At 59.9% G+C, this 19,475-nt stretch overlaps 1 protein-coding gene across 1 annotated transcript in view; it reads left to right on the top strand.

Annotated features, from left to right (window-relative positions):
• Positions 1 to 268: 268 nt before the first annotated feature.
• Positions 269 to 19,475, top strand: part of FAM222A (family with sequence similarity 222 member A) — a 52,015-nt gene continuing 32,808 nt past the window's right edge. Inside the window, exon 1 of the mRNA XM_012756509.3 lies at positions 269 to 1,017. The gene's annotated coding sequence lies outside the window, so the exon portion shown is untranslated. The remainder of the gene's footprint in view (positions 1,018 to 19,475) is intronic.

The raw sequence follows: 19,475 nt of genomic DNA, 5'->3' as shown, positions 1-19,475 counted from the left end.
GCGGAGCAGCGGGCAGGACGGCCGGGCTGGCGGCTCCGCGGAGAGGCTGCGCACGCCGGCCGGGGGAGGCGGACAGCGGGCCCGCCGCCTGCGGGGCGCGGCGCGCGGCACCCGGGCCTCAGGCTAGGCGAGGCGCCGGCGCGCGTCAGGCGGCGCGAGGCTGCGGCCCCGGGAGCCCCCGCGCGCCGCTCGGGGCTATGGGCGCGTGAGAGCCCCGCGCGCGCCGCCCCTGCCGCAGCTCGCGAGCTCGCACACCCGGCGCGCTGTCCCCTGGGCCGTCCCCGCGTCCGCCCTGCGCCACTGGGACCGGCTATTTCTCGGCGCCGAGGCCCCCAAGGCTGCACCCGAGCTTCCGCCGCCCGCCGCCGCCGCTCGCCGGCTTCCCCTCCCCCCACACCAGGGGCTTGGAGCAGGAGGAGGAGGGGCCGGTGCGTTCTCGCCGCCGCGCTTTGCAACCTGCCGGGGACGGTGCATGCCCGGCGAGGGGCCGGGGCCGCCGCAGGTGCGTGCAACCCCCGGAGGAGACGCCCCCCACCTCCAGGCGAGCCCGGTGTCTGCAAGCCGCGGGCGGGCGGGCGAGAGGAAGCAACAAAGACAAGCGGCAGCTGGGGCTGCCGAGAGGGGCCACGGCCGCCGGGCTCCCGGCGCGGGCGGAGAGGGCGCCCCGGGAGCGGCGCGGGCCGAGCTGCAGCGGTGATCCGGGCCCCGAGGGGCGGCGCAGCGCCGCCCGCCGGACGCGGCGAGTACAGGCCCTGGAGAGGATGCGTCGCCTGAGCGCCCGCGCCGCGCCAGTCCGGGGCGGGCAGGACCCCCGCTGAGCGGAGACAACCCCGACTTCGGACGGCGCGGGCGGCACCGGATAGCCCTCACCGAAAGCGCTCCTTCCCACCCGGAGAGAGGCACAGGCCCCCGCGGGGGCTTCCTCCGCAGCCTCGGCCACCCTGCATGGCTGCGACCAGCCGCGCGGAGCGTCGCGGTCGCTGAGACCTGCTGCCCTTCGTCGGCCTGGCTGACCCGGTGAGTTGCGCGGGGCGCGGTCTGGGCTGGAGGTGGGGACACCCGCTGGCGTCGGGGCGGCTCAGACTGGACAGGAGGGGCCCTAGGCCGCTGGGGTCCCGAAGCAGCGGCGCCTCGCCCGCCCCTTTCCCTCCACACGCTACTTGTTGGGACTGGCCGGCCGGCCGCAGCGGAGGTTCGGGCCCGTCTTGGGGATTCGCGGGGCCCTGGGCGGGGGGATGCCGGAGAGGAAAGGTCACCCGCCGCAAAGCTAACAGACAAAGGTAGCGACTCCACCATCCGAAAATTCCCTGCGAACTCTAGCGTCTGGGAGGGGCTGAGGGGGCACCCGGCGGCGACGGCGTTGAGGGAACTGCCTCGAAGGTCTTGAGGGGATACAGACTGAGGGGGATGTAAGGTCCCGGCCACCCGCCGCGATTCAAGATTGTGCCCTCTGGGGCTAGACCCTAGCGGGGTCCCTCGTCCCAACCGCGTTCCCACAAATAACTCGCAGGGGCAGCAGGATCCCCAGTGGGGGCGCGGCGTGACGTCACTGCCCAGTCTCTGACGTCACGGGGTTGCCTTGGCGACTCGACTTGCCTTGACCCAAGCTGGGAGGGGGCGGGATCCTGGTAAGCAGAGGCGGGGCTGAATGCCTTTGGGTAGCTGAGGGGTGAAGGCTGACTCCCCCCAGCCCTCACTGCAGTCTTTTGACCTAAATCCTCAGTGCCCCATGAGATGGGGGAGGGAGGTGGTGCCAGCTGTCCCTGCTGGTGGCCCTCGCTGCAAGGACAGGTGTTCAGAGCTTTGCCCATGTACCCTGGCAGTGCCTGGGGGCTCAGGCCTCCCAGAAAGAGCAACTTTCTGCTTCCAATGAGGGGTGCTAAAGAGGACACCTCCCTGAGCTCCACCAGATACTCAGCCAGGAGGCTGAAGTTCCAAGGGTGCCCAGAGAGATGTGCACCTCCAGCCTTCAAACAGGCTCCTTCTGCTCCGGGAAAATGTGGGTGCCCCACCCCCAGCCAGGGAAGGTGCAGAGGAGCTGCCGCCTGTGGCCCTTCCAAGTCCAGGGGATCCCCCTGCTGTTCAACCCCACAGTGGTGACAGTGGCCAAGCTGAAACTCCTGACTGCCCCCTTCTCCTTTTGATGTTTGAGATGATTTTGGCGAGCACAGTGTGATGCACGTTAAGTGAATGGAGGGCGAGTCAGGCCATCAGTGCCGAGGTCTGAGTAAAGTGTGTCTCTGCCAGGGGCCAGCGTTGATGGGCTTCGCGCAGCACGCCCCTCCCCCACCTGCCCTCTCAGCACTGGCCCTGTTCCCTGCAAAGGCCCAGAGAACCCCCAGCCAGCATCCTGCTGCTGGCTGTGTGATTCTTCCTCTAAGTCCTTCCCAGAAATTACTGCCAGTGTCGGATGTGGGTGCAACTGCTGTGATCACATTTCTAGGAAACGGTTCGAAAAGTGTGTCATTGCTTCAGTGGCGTGGGAGCCGGAAAGTGTGTGTTTGGGTCCTTAGGAGATGCCAGGCCCCAGTGTGTGCAGCGAGCATTTTTCCTGTTCTCCTACCAGGCGCTCTAGCCAGATTAACAGGTCAATAAATATCAGCGGAGATGCTTTTGGGGGCTTGGCAGGGAGATGGTATTTCCAGCTGAAATGGTGTCGTTAAACACACAGGCTTCCGAGGACAGAGGAGCAACAGCAGATTGGGGAGAAACTGGGAGAGGTGGGCAGAAGGGCTGTTTGCTCTGCCTCTCGAAGCTTCCCAGTTTAGAAACAAACTCAGAGTGCTCGCCAGAGATTCACAAACACAGGCAGTTGGAGGCCCTCCGTCAAGTATTTACACTTTCTCAGCCAAGGCGGAGGGAAAGGCTGTCAGAATTGGGCGATTCCTTCTGTTCCCTTCCCTCAGCTCCCTGGGCTTGGCAATCAGCGTGCCAGACGACAAGCAGGAGGGAGTGCCAGCTTTCCCGGCGTCTCCCCATGTGCCAGGCATTTTACACGCTCTCAGTTACTCTCTGGAGGAGCTCATGTGCTGTGGCCCATTTTATAGATGAGGAAATTGAGGCTCAGAGGACGTGATGGGCTTCAGGTGATCAGTCAGGCAGCTGCAGAGGTTTGGCCCTGAATTGCCCTGGCTTCAGGGTCCCTGCGTCTTACCCCCGTCTTCCTTACCTCCCCCTTCTTACCCCCCCCATAGAGGGGTGCCCCTACTTGTTGGATAGGGGTCCCTGCAGGAGTCGGGGGCTGTTGGCTATGGAGGGAGTCTGGCCTCACCAGGATGCATGGTTCACACCAAAACCCAGGTTTGGACCGCTTCCCGTCACCAACAGGACAGAGTGGCAACTTCCGCCCTGGCCTCGTGGTCAGCCTGTCCCCTTCACCCCTGGACCTGCTTCCTCCGCACTGAGGGAGGGAAGGTGTGGCATGAAACCCACCTGCCAGCAGGCCCGCCTTAGGCTCCTTGTCATCTGCCGCTCTGGGCTGGCTTGGAGGAGGGTGGCGAGGCTGCCACGGCGCAAGGGCAACTTTGGTAGATGCGCTCCTGGCCCCGCCTGAGGGCTGGGAAGGGCCCTGTAGGAGGGCGCCATGTGAATGTGGAAAGGACAAGCAGCGAGGAGCCAGACAGAGGAAAGAGGGTGTTCCAGGCAGTGCCAGTGGCCCCGGAGAGGGCCAGTGATGTCTGTGGCCCTTGTGTTTAACTGGGGAAGGGGTGGCCGTTGGGTGGCTGTATCCTGGAGCCTCAGGTGGGTGGGGAAGGTTTTTGAGCAGGGGAGAGGCTCCAGTGAGGGCCCTGGACAGGGCAGCGGCCCTGGACAGCCCGCAGGGTGGGGCGGGCCTTCTCAGGTCTCCTCTCTCAAGGTTGGCACCCCACCCCCACGCCGGGTAATCCCTCTCGCTCGTCTAATTCCATGTAAGCCCATCCGTCCCCTGTCCCTTCTGAGCCTGGACCAGACAGGGCCAGGGCTGGGCTGCTTAACCCCCCTCCCCCTCCCTGAGAACCTTGAGGCTCCCCAGGGATGGCAGAGCTCGTGGTTAAGAGCCAGGCTCTGGAGTGGGTTGGGCCTGGGATCCACTGGGGCTGGTGTCTGAGCCCAGCCCACCACTTGCAGGCTGTGTGACCTTGGGTGAGTACCTTAGCTTCTCCCAGCCTCAGTTTACTCATCTGATAATAGCACCCACTGCCTAGGGTCTAGTGAGAATTCAGTGAGGGCCTGGCACAACCTTTGGCATACAGTAAGCACTCAATAAACGCAGATTCTCATGGCTACTGTTAGCCTCATCCTCAGAGCCTTGAATGGCTGTCCCAGGCCCTCGGAGCCAAAGGTGGAAGAAGCCAGTTGCAGGGCGGGCGCCGGGTCCTTCCAGCTGCCCCTACCGAAAGCACCGGCGGGGCGAGCACACGTGCTCCCCTCTGAGCTCTGGCGGCGACGGAGGGACTTGGCCAAGGGCCCCTCCCAGCCCCCGCGGGCCCCGTGCCCTCCCAGCCCTGCCTACCGCCGGAGGGAGCGAGCGCAGCGGCTCGCACGCAGGGACCGTAATTCAACCCGGCGGTGCGGCCTCCGCTCGGGCGCGGTGGGAACGCGGGGCGTGCACAAAAGGGCCGCTGTGTCACCTCCCGCGGGCCGGGAATTGCCGCTCTCCCCCAGCCGCGGCCGGAGCCGCCTTTATTGTGTTAACCCATTTGCGTGTCAAGAGCTATTGTGCGCCTTCGCCGCCGGGCCGCGGGAGGAGGGCTGCGCCGCCGGCCGGTCACCTCCGCGGGCACCGCCCGCCGCCCTGATTGGTTGCTAAGTGATTTGCATCCAAGGTAATCACTTTTATCTCAGAAGGATGTCGACTATAATTATAAGCTACTGACATCTTTTGAAATCTGCCTAATGACTATTTTAGTCTGCACGGGCTGGGGGTGGGGAGGGGGATTCTTCTGGAAGGGGGTGGAGGCTGGGAAGGGAGATGGATTCCTTCCACCTGGACCACCGATTGCTTAGCCGAGCGATACCTACCTGCCACCTGCGTGCCTCAAACAAAAGACGGGGGCCCTGGGATGGGGGGCTTGCATTCCTGGGGTGGAGTTAGTACCATTTCAGAGATGGGGAAATGGAGGCCCATTCGAGTGGGGCACAGACCAATAAAAATGGTCATTATACCTGGATAGAGGTCACCAGTCTGGAACCTCCTACAGTTTATATCATAACCCTAAAGAATGCAGGTGCTGATATTAACCCCATTTTGTTAGGAAACGGGAGGTAGATGGCTGCCCAAGGTCACAGCCAGGGGGTGGCAGAAGTATGAGGTTTGATGGTGGCCAGAGGTGGGAGGGTTCCACTGGGCACCCTGGCAGCCACTGTCCTGGTGGCAAAGCTCTAAGGAATCAGCCCACAGCCTCCATACGGGGTAAGATGAGTCTGCAGCTGAATCAAATTCTGGACGGGCTGGCGGAGAGACACTGAGGAGGGAAAAGTCGCAGCAGGTCTCGGAGGGCTTCCTGACAGAGAGGAGGTGTAAAGCTCTGGGCCCTGAGGACTGAGTGGATCTGCCCAGCATGGAGTGAATGGGGGTGTCCCTGTCAAAAGGAATTCAAGAACCTAGCGGCAAGAGCAGGGGGAGCTTATGAAAGGTAGAGGTAAAAGGGAGATCAGCTAGGAGGCTGTTGGTGGGGGCCTTGAGTGCCGAGCTAAGGCCCCTCTGGGGTCCAGAGGAAGAGCAAGGCCAGGCTAGGTGTCTGCTCGGGGAGGGTGTGAGCTGGGTGCCCCACAGGCCAGCAGGGAGCTTAGGAGTTGCAGATCTGGGATCGAACTCCAGCTCCTGCACTCTCACTGGCTGTGTGTCCTCAGACAAGTCGCTTTACCCCTCTGGGCCTCAGTTTCCTCACTTGTTCACGAGGGTAATAGTTTTCTCAGGGCTTGTGAGTGGGATGAGTTTGGGTATGCAGAGTGCTTGGGGGAGTGCTGAGGACAGCAAGGAGGGGGTCTCTGCTGAAGCCCTTGGAGCTGGGTGGGCTGGGCTCAGACACAGGCCCCAGCCAGTCACCCTGGCCCCACAGCAAGCCAGAGTCCCAGCCGCAGCAGCTGTTTGGGGCCCTGGGAGCCCCTGCTATTGTGCACAGGGCACAGGGGACAAAGGCCTGGGAGGTCAGGGGGTGAAGGCGAGACTGGCTGTGAACAGGCTCCGGGGGATAGGGACTTAATGACGCAGAACTTAATGACCCAGAGTCTGTGGGGAGAGGGCCTCCCTTGGAGAACGAGGAGGAGGGAGGTCCAGCCACCAGCTGTCTGCTCCAGCATTCACTGCCAGGACAGGGGTGGCCCCTCAGAGTCCAGGCCTGAGCTTGGCATGCAGAGGGGAGGCCGAGGTGGCAGGGCCTCTCGGCACGCAGTCCCCAGGCCTGAATCCAGGGCTTGGCTCTGCCCCTTGGCATCTGTGTGACCTCAGTCTCCTCATGTGTGATGGGCCAAGGGACCACCTTAGCGGGCAGCTGCAAGGCTTGGCAGTAACCGCTAGCACGCAGGCGTAAACAGGAACTGCTATTTTTGCTCTTTATTCATCCGTTCATTCAGAGAGATTCACTGCTCCGTGCCAGGCTCCCTGCCAGGTGCTGGGGACACAAAGATGTGTCTTGAGAGGTGACGTGTACCGGGGGAGAGGCCTCAGACACACCGTCACAGTACAGTGGGTTAGTCACCGCCATAGAGAAATTCACAATGTGCAGGCAGGCGCTGTGCCAGGAGCAGGGGGACACAGCAGTGAACAAGCTGGACATGGGCCCTGCCCTCAGCTGCCTCTGTCTCTTAAAGGAAATCAGAGGTGGCAACTCTTAGTTATGGCTGGGTTAGCCAGGGAAGGCTCCCTGGAGGAGGTGACGCTTGTAATTGCTGGCATTTTGGACTTCCTTTTAAATGCTTTTGCCTATTATGAGACTCAAAGGCCACCGTTGGTATCCGCTGTGTGCCAGACTTAGCTTCTTACTTTGTTTGGCTTCCTGTTCTCTCGTTTAATCCTTATATCACTGTGTGAAGTGTGTTTTTGTCTCTGTTGTGAATCAGGAAACTGAGGCTTAGCGAGGTGAAGCAACAGCGCAGGGCCACGTGGCAGGCCAGCAGAATCTCCTTCATTATCTGCACAAGCTTTGGCCTCCCCTCTGCCTGTGAGGGTACTGGGCGTGGGAGGATCCTTGGGCAGGGGGTGAAGGGAACCTGTTCCGGGCCAGCTGTCTTCTTGATGAGTGGCGCGACCTTGAGCAGGCCACCCCCCACTCCGACCCCTCCCAGCCCAGACTCAGCTGTGTCCTCCGTCCTTCGTGAATGTCAAGGATGGCAAATCCATGGCAGGCCTGGCTTGCCTTACACCGCTGTGCCCTTGGCAGACATTGCCAATCAATTGCTGCCCTCTTCCCCTGCTGAGTTTTTCTCCTGACCTTGGGTTCTTGCCAGGGTTCTGGGCAGGCAGCGCCAATCAATCAGCAGGGCCTATGAGCCGAAACTGGTTGCCTGCCTCGCCTCGATGAGCTCAGGGGTGCCTCTGGCTTGGCTGTGTGTGTGGTTCAAAGGCCCAAGGTGCCAGAGCAAGGGCTTGGGGGACTGTCCTCTGAGCACACAGGTGGTTCTTCAGCCACAAGAGCCTTTTTTAGGTGTGAGAGTCCATGAGCTTCCTCCAAGTCCCAGAGAGACTCGTGTTCATCCTGCAGATCCCAAAGGCTTACAGTGTGGACGATAGGAAGAGTTAGTGTTTATTGAGCTCTTCCTGAGAGCTGGGTCCTGCGTGGGCACCCTCTTACTCATCATTCTGCAGGGCACCCACAGCGTGCCTCTCAGCACCTCAAGGAAGAATTCCTGGCCCATTTTACAGATGAGGAAGCTGAGGCTCAGCATGGTTAAGCAGAGAAGGGTCACGCACTTGCTGAGTGGCCAAACTGGCGTTCAAGCCAAGGTCTCAAAGTTCACAGCCTGGGGCAGTGCTGCGGGTGGCAGGCAGACAGGGCAGCCTTCCTGGAAAAGGTGCCATTCATTTATTCTGAGGCCGTAAAGGCGAGTGAGTGTCCGACAGGCAGAGATGGGAAGGATGACCTTCCGGGCAGAGGGAACTGCATGCGGGGCAGCCCAGAGGCACCAGCACATGACCGGAATGTGACCAGCATATGGAGAGAGAGGAGACTGTAGAAGGAGCCATGGCCGGCCTCAGCATTTGGACTTTACCTTCCCACAGTCCGGGACTGTGAGCAGAGGAATGACGAGGTCCTAGGTAGAGGTACTTACTCAACATCCCTGCGAACCCAGGGTGAGGGTGCTTGGGGCTACCTCGGGTCTAGTGGAAGCTTTAGCCTAGGACAGTGCCTAGCACACAGTAGGTGGGCATCCAAGCAGTGTTTGTTGAATGAATCAATGAATGAATGCTCCCTGGACTGAAATGCTCCCCAGGGGGCCAGCCGCACAGGGAGAGGAGAGAGGCCAGCGCCCCTCTCCCCAGGGAAAGTTGGCGGTGCGGGGCAGGGCAGAGGGCCAGGCAGGTCCCTGGGGCAGGAGCTTCCCCGCCAGGGCTCCCCGACTCCGCTGCCTGTCCCCAGGACTCCTGCTAGGCCTTCCCGCTGGGCTGTCTGTGCCTTGCCAGCCACGCCTGGCGGGCAGCATGGGCCCAGCACTTGGGGGGATGAAAGATGAAGGTTCGTGACCATTTTTTAACTCAATAAAGGGAGAGACAAGCTGCAGGCTGCAGGCCGGAGATATAATTAGTTCGCAGCAGTGGCGCTTTCTTGATTTAGCTTCTGAGAGAACAAGACAAGGATGTTATACCCAATTAGCAGTAACATCCAGTCGGAGCCTCAATAGGTGAGATAACAAGCTATTTTTATGACTTTTCTTTCCCAGCTTGGAAGGGGTGGGGGGAGCGGAGGTATCAGGGCCTTATTTCTTTTCATCAGGGAACAATTATTAGCAATATCAGGATTTCCCAAAGCCAAATGATGCATTTGTTAGTCCAAACAAGCAAGTGTCCCAGGGTAGCAGCCAGGGTGACAAGCTAGCATTTTTGAGCCTAGGGGTGGTGGGAGGGGTGTAGGCCCCTCATCCTTAATCTAGAAGCCCTCTGAAAAGACTCCCAAATGCAGAGAGCCCATTGGTTTGGCAGGGGAAGCTCAGACCCTTGAGATAGTCTTAGTGCCTGCCCTGATTTTCCCACCTGCTTTCAAAGGGACACAAGGAGGCTGGGCCAGTCTCTCTGGGGATGCGGAAGGAGCCGGTTTTGGCCCTCGGCATCCCTTGCTGGCATCACAGGAGATCCCTTGTGCCAACTAGGCCAGAGGTTCCGGCTCCCCAGCCTTGAACCTGCCCATAGGACCCCCATTACAGCTCACACTGCCCAGCCCTCCTCCTGCCTGGGTCCCCTCTGACAGGGGCCGAGTGGTGATTAGCTCCATTCTCTCCACCCTCATTACCCCCACAGCCGGGGCACCCAGCGCTGGCCAAGTCCCTGCTGGGCAGGGAAGCCCAGCCAAGCCCCACCCAGCTGCCTGGCTTTGCTCTGACTCCTGGCGAAGGCTGGGGGACACCCAGAGAGGGAGCTGGCATGGCTGCGGCGACACCCCGTCAGGCCGGGCCCTGAGCCCAGAGCAGGTTCCTGGGCCTCCTCCCATCCTGCGGCCTCCTGCCCCACCCTGTCCCACATCCTGTCTCCCCGTCAGTGTGCAGCCCCGCACTCGCGGTTCAGACAACTGACAAATCCAGCCATGCAAAGTGGGAGTTTAATTGCAAACAGTTTTTATGGATCATGGGACCATCTGTGCCACCATATGCAAAAGCAAAAAAAAAAAAAAATCCCCCCCCCTTTTTTTTTTTTTGCTTTTTTCTCCATTCCCCAAACTAATTCCAAAAGAAATAATGGCCAAGGTTTTTCTGGCAGGAACCAAGCACAGAGCTGGGTCCCATCCTGGGGCCTTCCTGTAGGGTGGGCCTGCCAGAGCCAGAGGCCAGGTAGGGCAGGGGTGGGAGGACCCCAGGGGGCTCACCCAGAAGGTGGGGCCTGATTGCTGAGAGGATGCTACAGCCTCGGCAAGCTGCCTGCAGCTCCTGGACCTCCTGGGCTCTCTAGCAGCTCTGGGCCTTTGCACGTGCCGAGCCTTGGTCCGGGTGCCACGCCCCTGCCGCCTGGCTGCCGCTGGGTATATGGCTTCTGGAGCAGGACGCGCATGGAGCGGGCACCGCAGTGTGTTCACGGAAATCTGTGAATGAGCAGTGTCGTGGGGGCCCCCAGGACAAGGCACATCCTCTCCCATTACTATCCAAGGAAGCCCAGGAGGATAGGGGTTGCCCATCCAGGCCTCACAGATGCCCTTCTTCCCAGCGGTGCCTCTTGCCTGGTGCCCGGCCTGGCCCTGCAGATGACCCCCACCCAAAACTGGGAAGGTCACTGGGGGGCAGCGTTCAGCCCTCAGGTCCTCAGAGGGGCCTTCCCCCAGGGCCCGGGTGGGCTGATCTTGTCGGGGGCCTCTGACAGGACTCACCTGGGGCAACCTGCCAGGGTTTGAGTCCCACACTGGTAACGTCAGACTGTCCTTTCTCCCTCTCTCTGCCTCAGTTTCTTCCTCTGTAAAATGGGCATGAGAAGTCAGTGGGATACTGCATGTGAAGTGCTTCTATATGTTTGTCATCTCTCTTCCGCCGCAAGGCTGAGAGCCTCGTAAGCGTCTTTGTTCACTGATGCCTTCCCAGGTCCCTGACCAGGACACTTAATGTTTACTGAATGAATGAGTGAGTGAATGAATTAGCGCATGGGGCAGGTATTTGGAGGACTCTCCGGGGGGCGGGGGTGGGGGAACAGGACACAGACTCTTGGCTTGCCAGGGATTCAGGGTTTTTACTCTTTTTCTCATCGGAATCTAGAAACTACCCTGCAGCCCAGGGGACCTGTGAACTCCATTCTGCAGGAGAGGAAAACTGAGGCTCAGAGAGATTAAGGGGCTGTCCCCAGGTCATGCAGCTGAAAAGAGGCCAGAGCTGGGACTAGACCCCTGGGCTGAGGGACTGCAGCTGACCAAGTCCCTGCCTTCGTGTTCTAGGTGAAGAGGGTCAGGCCCAGAGCTGGGAAGGGACTTGGCCAAGGTTGCACAGCAAGAAAACAGCAGCCAGCATTTGTGGGCATCTTCTTACCCCCATTGCACAGATGGGGAAACTGAGGCTCAGAGCCAGGCCACCCCAGTCCTGCTCTTCTGTCCCCCCCCACACCTCTCACCCTTGGGGCTGTGCCTTGGGCATTCCTGTCGCCTTCATAAACTGGCAGTTTGGGATGTGCCAGCAGCCAGGCTCCGAGCAGGAGTTCCACTGCCCGAGGCCCGGCCCTTGGCACAGCCCTGCCGCACAGGGGAGAGTGGGACTCGGGCACCATCCCCTGGGACCCAGGTGAGCCCAGCCCCGGCACCAGGCAGCCTATTCCCCGCCTGGCAGTGATCACCAGCTCCCGTTGTAATCATTAAAACTATTAGAAGGAAACGTTCGCTTGAAGCAAATGTCAGGCGCCGAGTTGTGCTTTGTAAACGCTCACAATTAATGCCAATCAGGCCCGGAAAAAAGCCGGCCCGGAATCCTGTCTGTTTCGTCTCATTTGTCAGCTGGTGCCGCTCCATGTTGCACATTTTCATACAATTGCTATAAACATAAAAGGGAAACTCCACAGTGTTCCCGGGCGCCCGGATGGTGTGCGCCGGCTTAATTACTTGGTATTCTGCTGTTCACTTGGCCGCCCTGAGCGGGTGGGAGGGAGAAAGGGGGACTTTGTGTGGCAGGGCGAGGGTTCCTAGGGGTGGGGCTGCTGGCCTGGGCCTCCTGCCCCGTCCTCCACAGGCCGCCTGGCCCACAGAGCTGACGACATCTGAGAAACTGGGTAAAAAAACTGCGAAAAACTGTTTGCAAAATCTTCAAGTAGAAAAGAGGGGTTCAGAGTCCACCATGCTTGGTTTTGAATGCCAATTGCATGTCAGAATGATTCTCTGGGTTTGTTGGCCACCTCCTGCAAGCCAAGCACTGAGCCTCAGTTACCCCTTCTGTGAATGGGGCTAATAGCTCCGTGGTCAGCATTTCAAGCTTGCTGGGTCCTGGTGACATCATGTGGGCTTTTTCTCGTTTGTTTTTTTGCACGGACCCTTTGAGGGCAAGCCCTCTCTTATCAACAGGGCGTGCATGAGACCTGAGTCCTGAGGGAGGCTGGAAGTGGTGGAGCTGGGAATCGGACCCAGGTCGCTGGGGTGCCAGAGCTTGTACCCATCCAGTGCTATCCTGCTGTATTACCCCAGGGTACCCGTAAGGGTGAAGGGAGTTGGTGTAGCTACAAGTCCTCGAATGCAGTAGGTGTTTAATAAACAGTAGCCACTGTTTTCCCAGTGCCTGGAGATGGGCTGGGGTAGTAGGGGCTCAGACCCGGCCTGGGGAGCACACAAACTGACCCTGCCGGGTGGAGAGTGGGCACGGCATGATCTAGAAGGGGGTGCGGACCCACATCCCTGTCCGGGGCCCGGGCCCCATCTCTCAGGCAGATGCTGGGACACGCCTGGCCCAGCTCCGCGGGATTCCCGCCCGCCCACCCCCGAGGCCTCTACTCTGGCTCCCAGGTGCTGGGTGCTCACTGCGCCCCAGGCTCTGAGTCACTTCCCTGAATCTTCCGACAGCCCAGAAAGTTGGGCATGTTATTGTCATGGTCCCCTTGTACGGATAAGGAAACAGGTCGAAAGTGACCTAAGGTTATACAGTAGGAGGTGGGGAAGCTGGAGCCAGATTCGTACGCAGGTTCGTCACTGTGAAGTCTCTCATACCTTCCTAGCACCCTGCCCTCCCTGCCACACGTCACACACACGCTCCCCAGGACCCTTCCGAGATCCCTAGCTCTCTGTGGGCAGGGTCTCCCGAGGCTAGGCTGGCTGGGCAGGGACACGCCCACCTTCCTATAGGCCGGGGCCAGGCCTGGCGGTGGGCAGAGTGGGGAGAGGGAGGTGTGGCCTGGCTGGCTGGGGACAAGTGCTTAGAGCTGGAATAGAGGCCCCTTTGTGTGACTCTCAGTGGGGGAGGAGGTGCTGCCAGCTGCCACCCCGTGTGACCGGGGAGGCCCAAGCCCTCCACCGAGATTTGCCCGATAACCCCAGGGGACCAGCCAGGGATCATGTCATCTTCTCCTCTGACTCCTCCTCTTGCTATTTTGTGTCTTCCTCTTATTTGCTGGGGGCCTCTGGCTGCCAGAGCAGCCACGGGCAGCCATTAACTTGATTTGCTGTGGGCCTACTATGCGCCGGCACTTGCCCAGACACTGCACCCACTCTGCAGGTAAGGGGCGGTAGTCTCACGTTACAGATGAAGATAATGAGGTTCAGAGAGGACCCATGACCATGCGCAGCTGGTCACGGGCGGGGATTCGGCTGACCTCAAAGCCTTTTCTCTCCGTGGAGTTGCTCCATGCCCCAGGGGCCCAGGGTTGCAACCTGCTCCAAGGTGCCTGCTCCAAGGGTTAGCTGGGGGAGAGCAGAGAGAGATGCTGGGGACTGAGCTTCCAGGTCTGCTCTGCCACCAAAGCCCTGGGGGGAGCCCTGCAGGAAGGCTGCCGGTGGCCCCCATCTCTGGTGGGCGCTGAGTGTGCATCCCGTCCCTCCATCCTGGCCAGGCCCTGGGCCAAAGGCTGCAGCCTTGGTGGGGGCCACGCACAGGACCCTGCCCGGTCAACCTTCTCTGAGCCTCAGTCTCCTTAGCTGAGAACTGGAAGTGAAGCAGAACCCACAGGGAACTGGGAAGTCATATAATGCCTGGACTCAGTAGTGCTGAGCCCAGTGTCTACACTAACTCAGGCCGCACGGACATGGGCTGGGGCTTCCCAGCATTCCTCTGCCTCCTGGGAGAGGCAAAGGACAAGCTGAGGCTGTAGGTGGGTGGCAGGGATATTGGGGTGACTCCCAGGAGCATAAGCGTGTGCCAGGGATTGTCTCACTGGGTCCTGCCACAGCCCATTTTGCAGGTGAGTAGTCTGAGGATCAGATAGCTAAAGTGATTTGTCAAGGGTCTCACTGTCCCAAAGAGACCAGGAATACAGGGAAGGTGGCTTTTGGGGAGGCCCTGCCCTCCATCTCTCAGCCTAGTGGGTAGCTGTCCACTGCAGACACTAAGTCCCCTCTGTGAGCCGAGCCCTATGGGAGGCCCAGAACCATATACAGGAAGTCCCCAAAGGCCACTTGGCTTCCCATGGCAAATTCCAGCAACCCTGGGGGAGCTTGCGTCTGCCAGGCTGTTCCTCCCTCCGTGCCTTTGCCCAGGCCGGGGCTTCTGCCAGGTGTGCCTCCCGTGCACACATGTGCCTTCTCTGCAGCACTAAGGGTCTTGTCCCCTGCTCTCCTCCAGAGCATCACCCAAGCTCTGTCCTCTTCTCTCCCTCTCTCCCACCTCTTGGGGCACGATGTGGCGCGTGGTAGGTGTTCAGTGAAGTCAGTTAAAGTTGCAGGCTCAGCCCTCAAAGACCTGGTCCCCACCTAGCGAGTGAAACAGACACAAACAGATCTGTGACCAGGCTGCATGTGCAAGGACAGGGACAGGTGCAAGACATCACAGAGCAGGGCACTCCTGCCCCGGCTCTGACACTTACTGAGCCCTTACCATGTTCCGGAAAACCCCATCTCCTTTGAGTCCTCCCAAGGCCGGGCAGCAGGTGACAGAGGAGAAAGGAGGCACAGAAAGCCACATACTGGCTGAGGTCACACGGCTGCCAAGGGCGCCTCGAACCACCTGACTCCAAAGCCCACACCCTTCTCCAGGGGGGAAACTCAGGTGCCCACGGGGGCGGAGCAAGCAGGTACCACGAAGAGCAAAGTAGCTGCCAGTCGGCCTTGGGGACATGGGCTCAGTGGTTCCAGAGCTGTCAGGTTTGGGTTGTTTTTTTTTGGGTTTTTTTTTTTTAACCTCCCCAAGAGAAAGCAGACAATAAGAATTTTAGGTAGAATTCTAGTTTGTTTGGGCTTTTTTCCCTTTGACTATTGGTGACCCTGTCACAGATTTTTTTTTTTTTTTTTAACACAACAAACAGGGCAAGGAAAAGATGTTTGTGTGCAGGATTTGCGCGCTGCAGTGACGCGGTGTCTGGGTGAGGGGACGTGGGGGCCAGCACGCCTCGCCATCCCCAACCTGCAGGAGCCCTAGCAACCCTCTCGCACCGCCCCGGCCCCCTCGAGGCACCCCAGCCGCCGCCTTCACCACCAGAGGCAGGAGGCAGGGCCCAGGCCCCACGAGGGCACCACCCAAATAGCTATAATCAGCAGCCTCGCCAAGACTTCAAACTCACCCAATTATCCTGCGAGGGAAAAAAACACAAAATGAAAACAAATTAACATGTTTGCATAGAAGCTGCTGCAGCAACACACACAGACGCGCGCGCACATGCTGGCGCCTGCCCCGGCGAGCCTGCGGCACGCCGCCGCCCCTCCCCGGGCCTGGCACCCACCTGAACCAAAATGTGGGAGCAGGCCCAGTGGCCGATTGTCCCCAAACCTCACTGGGCACTGCCTCAGTCCACCAGCTTTTCGTTTTTCTTTTTATTTTTCAATTTAATAAATACATAAATCCACTGTATGCCACAGTTCCACCTCACCCGTCTGTTGGGGCAGGTATATTATCAGCCCCCTTCCTGCAGATGGGGAAGCACAGAGAGGTTAGTTGACCTGCCAGAGGCTGCACAGCTGGCACATAGAGGAGCTGGCTGGGGCTCAAACCCAGACGGGCCAGCTCCGAAGTCTGCTGTAACCCCCACGCCGTCTCTGTGGCTCCCCCCGATGTGGATGAGGTGCCAAGGCCTCTGCCTGGCCTTCGAGGTCTCTCCTGACCCTCAGCCTGCACCCATTCTTCCTCGCCCACGCCACCCAGCCGGCCCTGCCCTGCCCTGAATGCCAGTGCTCCTCGAGCCGCGGGGCTGTGGGTAGTTCAGATCCCTGCTCCCCCAGTCCCTTACCAGCTGGCCTTGGGCAAGGGGCGTCCCCTCTCTGCACCTCAGTTTCCCCTTCTGCAAGACTGAGATAACAGTCCCTACCCCCAGAGAGGTTAGGAGGACTCAGTGGGCAAGTGGCCAGCTGCAAAGTGGTACCTCGGGCATCTGCTACGCCAGCCGGCCGGCTCCGTTAGACTCACCGAGGCCCTGAGCGGTGCGCTCACATGTTCCCTTTTCCAGAAAGCTGCCTGTCCTGGGGAGGACCCCCCGCCCGGGCTTCCTGAAGCTCCATCTGACCCGGGGTTGGGCTTGCCGGGCACGTGTGTGGTCATCTCCGCCATGTTGGATTCCTCTCTGGGTCCCGCAGCCCGGCCCTCCGTGGGTGCTCGGGCAGGGTTTGGTGGATGCACCTGTCGCGGCCAGCCCCGCCCCACACTAAGCCAGGTGCGTCTGGGGCTAGTCCCTGGGAGTTAGAGGATGAGCTGTCGGAAGGGGTTGGCGTTTAGGTCCTGCAGCTCGAGGACCTCCAGCCTCCTCCCCTTGCTGCTGCGTGACCGAGGACAGATCCCTATACTGTCTGAGCCCCGTGCTGTCACGGGACGATAGTGCGGGCTGAGGGCGGGTGGCTCGGAAGCACCGCACTTGATACACACATTGTCCAGCTCCATTCCCTCTCTGGCTGGGGAGGATGGCGTGGTTTCCAATTCTATTTTTCAGATGGAGAAACTGAGGCCATCAAGGGACTCAGTGACTTACTCGAGACAGCCCTGCTAACGAGCGGCAGAGCCGGGGTGCACACTGAGTTCCGGGTTTGTGCTTTAGTTGCGGTGTTGTTTTGTCCCGTCAGGGCCAGGGCGGGTCTGGAGATTGAGGACTGGCAGGATGCCATCGTGGCGGTGGCGGGAGTCACTTCCCTGGCCACAGGGTGGCCCCATTGTCATCAGCCTCTTGGTCTACAGTCATGCCAACCCCTCAGGGCCAGGGTTACGGCGGTGACCCCGTTCCCACCCCAGGAACGGCCAATGGCTGGTGCTGTGGGACATCGGTGCCCATTTGGAGTCCCAGCGCTCCCTCGGCGTGGCCACGCCACGGGCTTTAGAGTCCAGTAGAGCCCGCCAGGTGGCCTCGGTAAGTCCTTTCCTCCCAGGGCCTCTGCGGCCCTGCGAGCAGGGGAGGCACAGAGATACCTGAAGCAGGGGGGACTCCAGGCTCCGCGTGCGCTGCTGCGTGGCGCCCAGCTCGCGGTGGCTGCTTCCTCCAGCCTCTGCCCACACCTCCTCCAGAAGCTCCCAGGCCTCGAGCCTCCACCTCAGAGGCTGGGGCGTGGCTTGCGTTGCCTGTTTGCACTGAGGAGCACTCAGGTCTCTGGGGCCCAGGTGTTTGGGGTGTGCAGAGGGGTTTGTCAGGTTGAGGTGATAAACTGCAGTGAAACGAAGTGGGGAGAGACCCCAAGGGCCAGGCAGATGACCAGAGACAAGAGCACGGTGAGCCCTGGGCCACGCAAGGAGCAGTGCGAAATAAAGGCCCCAACCCATCCCTCTGTGCAGCTGGCATTTATTGAGCATCTACTGTGTGCCTGGCTTTGGCATGCGTAGGAAGAGACCAGAGAGGTGTCTGTGAGGCCCGGCTACCTCACTGCCATGCACCTTGCGCAAGCCACACAGTCTCTCTGGACCCAGCCGCCGCGTGCAGGGCTGTGGGGTAGGTCACAGTGAGACATTTGTTACTCGGGGGTCAAGAGCCCAGGTCTAGAGGCTCCCCACCCTTGGCCATCATGGAGCTGTGTACGGCCCCATCCCGCCCGTCTGGGGTTCCGGATGCAGAGGCTGGGGGCCGCCGGGTGAGGGGCAAGAAGTAGAGAGAAGGTTCTCACTCAAGAATGAAAGTAATATCCATCTTTTAGAAGTCTGATGAAGGAAATCAAATTCACGCCACCATCTGACTGCCCGGAGCGAGGCACTTGGTCTCTTATTGGGACATTCTGCCCAGGTGTTGGGCATTCGGGGAGCATCTGATTCCACCCTGCCGAAGTGACCTCCCTGCCGGGGCAAGGCTGGTGAGGGGGCGTGTGGGCAGGGCCCCAGGAAGGCCCGCTCTGCGCTGAGCCAGGCCGGGGCTCCTGGGAGCCACCTGCCCGCTCGCCTGCCCTGCAGCCCATTGTCTGGCGTGCGGGGCGGGAGCAGCCGTTGTTCTGCACACATCTGATCCCGTCTTTTCCACATCAGATCATTTGTAACCGTCACCAGGCAATCGGGCCCGTCGCTGATTCAATCTCGGCTTTGTGCTGTCACAGCCGTTTTTCTGCGCCGGGCTGATTTTGAAAGGAGGCCCATCTTCGGGCCGCTTTTCAGAAGTGGGGGGAGGGGGGGCCCTGTGTGTGTGTGTGTGCGTGCGCGCGTGTGTATGCACTCACGTCCCCCACACGCATGCTCACACATTCCACTGCTGCCTGTCTCCACTGAGAGGAGAGTCTGGAATGAGGCAGGCAGACGAGGGCCCCAGGCCACCACCCCGTCCCCTACCACCTGCCCACCCAAGCACCTACTCTGTGCCCCGGCATGCAAAGATGGCAGAGTCTGCGCATGGTGGAGGAGACAGACGGTACACAATTCATCAACGAGGTCATTTCAGAGTGGTAGTGACAGTGAAGGCACAGCAGTGGTGATGGGACATCGATCACGGCAGAGGGTGCCAACTCAACTGGGTAGTCCAAGAGGGCCTCTCAGAGGAGGTGATGCTTGAGCTAAGGCATGAATGAGATGGAGCTGGCACCGGGAGTGCCCCCGTAGGGGGCGTGTTGGGGACAGCATAGCAGCGCCCTGCCCACAGGTGCTGAGCACTCACAGTGAGGCCAGTCGGACCCGAAATGTCCTAATCGGCACAAAATCGACTTAGTATGAAAATAACATAAAATTTCTCATTAGTAATTTTTGAATATTTATTATATATTGAAGGGATAATAATTTAGATCTATTGGATTAAATAAAATAAATTATTAAAACTTAATTTCCCCCGTGGCTGCTGGAAAGTTTACAGTTATGTATGGGGCTCACATGATTCCATGTTTCCATTGGACCCCGCTGGTATGGAATATTTAGGTAGAGACACAACTGTAAGTGCAAAGGGCCTGGGGTTGGCCTGTTAGAGGAACAGAAAGAAAGCCAGTGTGGCTGAGCAGGGTTGGCGAGGGGACAGGGACGGCACGGGTAAGGAGCGAGGAAGGGGTTCGTGCAGAGCCTCCGAGGATGTTGCTAGAAATGCCGTGGAAGCCAGGAGGGGAGTTTTGAGTGGGGAGGGCGGCGCGGGCTGGAGAATGACATGGGGGCGGGGAAGCAATGGGCGCATGGACAGAGCAGGGGTCTGTCGCAGAAGAGTCACTGCCGGGACCTGCTTCACGCTTCACCTAGATGGGATCTGGCTCCCCAGAAAGCTCGCTGCTTCCTGTCACTCCTGGGTTTCCAAGCCTCTGGGGCTTCCTGTCTCCCCCCACCCCCACCCCGCCTCTCCAGCAGCTGTTCCCTGTCACATCAGTGCATTTACAGTG

The sequence above is a fragment of the Microcebus murinus genome, chromosome 22, assembly GCF_040939455.1.
Source record: "Microcebus murinus isolate Inina chromosome 22, M.murinus_Inina_mat1.0, whole genome shotgun sequence".
NCBI lineage: Eukaryota > Metazoa > Chordata > Mammalia > Primates > Cheirogaleidae > Microcebus > Microcebus murinus.
Note: the sequence above shows the minus strand (reverse complement) of the source record. Positions and strands in the feature narration are given on the sequence as shown.